At 37.8% G+C, this 4,306-nt stretch overlaps 1 protein-coding gene across 13 annotated transcripts in view; it reads left to right on the plus strand.

The window, feature by feature from the left end:
• CLYBL (citramalyl-CoA lyase) overlaps positions 1 to 4,306 on the plus strand; it is a 276,123-nt gene that overhangs the window by 97,528 nt on the left and 174,289 nt on the right. The gene's annotated exons all lie outside the window — the stretch shown is intronic.

Genomic DNA, 4,306 nt, shown 5'->3' on the forward strand with positions numbered 1-4,306 from the left:
CTGAGACTTCCTTTATGGCCTTGTAAGTGGTCATGTTTTGTATATGTTCCATGTGTACTTGGAAAAATGTGTATTTTCTAATAATTCAATGAGGAATTCTTTGTAAGTCCATTAGCTAGTGATTATTAACATGATGTTCAAATCTTGTATATTCTTAATAAATTTTCGTCTTTTAGACCTATCAATTTCTGCCTCTGGTTGTGAATTTGTCAATTACTTCTGTAATTCTGGTAATTTTTGCATTTACTTCAGATGTCTACAGTGTGAGGAATATTATTTCTTTTTGATAAAATGTTCTTTTCATCATTAGATAATGATATTCTTTATTCCTAGGTGGGGTTTTGGGGGTTTTTTTTGCCTTAATTTCTATCTTGTTTAATATTAACATCCTTAATCCACATTGATTTGGAAGTTATATGTTCAATTTTTTTCCTTTGGTTATTATTTTATAATTTTAATATGCATATTTGATTTAACAAAGCCTGAAGTTAACTGATAATATCTCTATTCTCCTTCTGAACAAAGTGTTCTAGAATATTTTAGCTCTGATACCCACCTTAAATCTTTCATGTTCTCTGTCTAGTATGTTATCAGAGTCTAGTACTTTATTTGTTGTTGATTTTTTTTTAGTACTTTGTTTAAATGAGACATTATTATTGCTTCTGGATTCAGTTTCTTTTATTATGAAATATACCTTTGGTCGCTTCTCTCAGTAAAGATAACTTCTTTCAGCCTTTGTTTGTCTGGAAAATGTATGTATTTTGGCCCTATCTTGAATGACAACTTAGTTGAATTAAAGGCTGAAGGTTATTTTCCTTCAATACTTTGAAAATATTGTTCCATTATTTTAGGGTTTATTTTGCTGCCTAGGAACATTATATTGTGCAGCAAAATTGTTCTCTCTTCATGAGTAGTCAGTCTTTTCTTTTTTCTTATTTAGCTTGTGACTCTGTTTCTTTCATCTGAGAACTTAAATATTCCTTTCAGTTCTGAAAACTTCTCAGTTGTGAATCCTCATTCTTTCCATTCTCTCTTAGACATTTATTGTAATGTCTCATTCTGCCCATCTTGTTTCCTAACTTCATGACTTCCATCACCTACCTCTCTGTGCCATGTGGTGGCACAGAAACCACTCTGTGTAGTTTCTTTTCATTCATCTCATAGTTCACTGATTCTTTTTTCAGCCATGTCTAATCTACTGTTTTACTTATTAATTTTGTGACTATATATTTTCCTTTTAAAAATGCAATTTGAGGGCTTCCCTGGTGGCGCAGTGGTTGAGAGTCCGCCTGCCGATGCAGGGGACACGGGTTCGTGACCCGGTCCGGGAAGATCCCACATGCCGTGGAGCAGCTGGGCCCGTGAGCCATGGCCGCTGAGCCTGCGCATCCGGAGCCTGTGCTCCACAACGGGAGAGGCCACAACAGTGAGAGGCCTGCGTACCGCAAAAAAAAAATAAAATAAAAATGCAATTTGATTCTTTCAAATTAATTTTTATTTCCAATACTGTCCTAACCTTTCCACGGTTACTATTCCTTCCTGTGTCACTTTAATAACTTCAAACTTATATATTTCATATTCCTTCTGAAGTTTTCACTTATTTCTAGTTCCCAGGTACCTATTCACCCTTATGTTGTGCTTAGTGACCCTCCCACCTGGTGGTTTGTTTCCTGACATGGTTGGGATGGTATTGTGAGCTCATCTTCAGCAGGGGTTGTTTTTGCCTCTGGGAGTCCATGTGCCCTGGACTGTGGATACATTCTTGCAGCACTGCTTTGCATTTTTCTTCTGCAAACCAAGACTCAGTTGTTTTAGAGTTTTGAACTCAAGTTTTTAATTTTAACTTCTCTATCTGTGACTTCAAACCCATCTAGGTGGTATAAACTTGACACCTGCACTTGCTCTTAACACAGGCTTATGGTTTTGATGATTCATACAAAAGGTTTATTTATTTTCACAGAGCCCAAACCAGACCTCAGGCTGCCTTGCTGTTTCTTGTGGGCATAATTCTTCTAGTTCCCTATTCGTGGATTAGATAGCTTTTAAAGGGGCCCAGTTTTGTTCAGTTCCTTCACCTTGCACAAGCCCAAGTTGGTGTCTTCTGTCCCACGTGGGTATTGACACTCCGGCCCCTAGTCTTTGTTCCAGGGCTGATACCCCTCTGTAGACACAGCATCAGCTTCAGGAACTCTGGCCCTGGAGTTCTTGCTTTGTTTCAGTACTTGAAGATTTCCTTTTCCTTTTTTTTTCAAGCTCAGCTATATGTTAAACCTTTCTTTTTTTAACTTTTGCTTTAGATTTTCCAATATTTCTGTGTGTTTTTAAGTAGGAGTGGGGTCTGCATCCACTCAGCTTACCATAAACCTATTCATCTCTGTACTCCCCAGCTCAGAGGAATAACTGGTCTGTACCAGGTGCTAGATGACTGACTGAATGAATGAATGAATGAATGAATGAATTTATTTTTTATGTCCAGAAGCAGATGGAAGCAACATTCTCTCTCTCCAGGGGCACCGGAGCAAGCAGAGTTTATTTTTCTATGAGGTCATAAGTGAGGAGAGTTCCAAGCAAACAAAATGAAGAGAGAATAGGACTTTTTACCTGCTTTTTCTTTAAGTCTTGGAACAATGGAAACGTTTAACTGCTTCATACTGCTTGATATCCGAAGGTGGACTGAAAGTGAACGACCAGTGAGTTCCCATACCATTCGCTGGTGGCTCCACACAGCATCCTTACCAAGAGGAAAGATTAAAGAATCACAGGGAGCAGGACATTAGGCCTGTTTATTTCCCTTTCTCTCCCCTGTTTTTAAGAAAAGCGTGCCTTTGATGAGATATAGCCACAGGCTCTTGTTTCACATTTTACGTCAACCACCTTTGTTGGAAGCTGGTTATTGATGCTGTGCCCTGTTTTAATTCACACTTCTTTGCTAATCAATTACAGCATTTATCCATTCATCAGGCATTCTGACAGGGTCAATAACTGCTTTTTGGGTTTCGTGAGGGGTTGCATGTTATCAAGCAAGGAATAATGCTCAAGAGCTCACTTAAAAACAGTGTGACTTTCCCAGGCTGGTGGACTTCTGGAGCAATAAGCATCTCATGCAGATTTCATATGGTGGTTTTTTAATGTATTTGGTTGATGGGATTTTCTCACTGAACACTTCATTAGCAGGGCTCAACATTAGTGAAGCGTGGACAGGTGTGCCTCTGTTTAAGAAAAACAGAAACATCAAAAAGTAATTATTCCCATTCCTTACAAATGACTGTATTTACCTAAAAGTGGCATTAAATCATGAGCTTCTTTCATTCATATTAAGTGTTTACAAACAATATCTTCTTGGTAGTGGGGTTTGAGAGCAAAGAAACTTAATGCCAAAATATTTGGAGCTGCTACTAGATGAAAACCAATCCAAAATTTAGAGCAAATATCTCTATAATTATAGTGTGAGTCAAGAGGAAGATATTTTATAAACAAAAGCTGAGTTAATATACCAATTTTCTAAAGCCCATCTTTTACCTAGAGTGTTTTAAACCTCTATGTACACATACATGAGTACATACACATTCTCAGTACCCCTCAGCCTTTATAATTTGTTTCAACATATTCAGATGTTGTAAAACATCATAGAAGTTAAAACTTTTCATTTTAGCAAGGGTGAGAAACAGAGGTGGCAATGTTTAATTGGAGAGTTACAGTTTGGGCAATTGAGTTTACCGTACATAATGATGGTAACAGGTTTCAGTGATCTTTTTTATGACAGATGTACCAACATTTAATTGTTTTTCATCACGGGTGGAGAGAAATGACACTTCTGTAGATTTTTCAATTCTCCTACGTGTCACTTAGCTGTCCCACCATTGTCTGAGTTCCTTTCTCTCATCCCTTTTGCTGCAACGAGTTGTGTCATTCCCTCATGATCAGCACTTTTGTTGTCTTTGTTTTTTTCTGTACCTCAGAAGTCCATCTTTTCTTTCATCTCCTTCCCATTCATGCATGAGGGAACAGTTGTGCCCTGTTGTGGGGATGTTCCGCTGGGTTTCAAGCAGTAGGGTTTCTTTTTATTCTCTTCTAAGTAGTACAATGGGGCTGAATGTCTGTTGCAAAATGCACACACTAATATGCCAGGTTATTTGGTTTCCAAGAAGTCAATAAAAATACTACATTTAGGCTCAGCCCTTGGCTGGCTTTTTCCCTGTTCGCCTCCTTTCAAGTCTTTGGTTGTAAATCTGTTTGTTTGTTTCTGATCGTAAAATATAATCTTCCATATTAAAGTGAAGCGTGGAGTCAGCAAACACTCAGGAAA

Source organism: Tursiops truncatus, chromosome 18, assembly GCF_011762595.2.
Source record: "Tursiops truncatus isolate mTurTru1 chromosome 18, mTurTru1.mat.Y, whole genome shotgun sequence".
In the NCBI taxonomy this organism is placed as follows: domain Eukaryota; kingdom Metazoa; phylum Chordata; class Mammalia; order Artiodactyla; family Delphinidae; genus Tursiops; species Tursiops truncatus.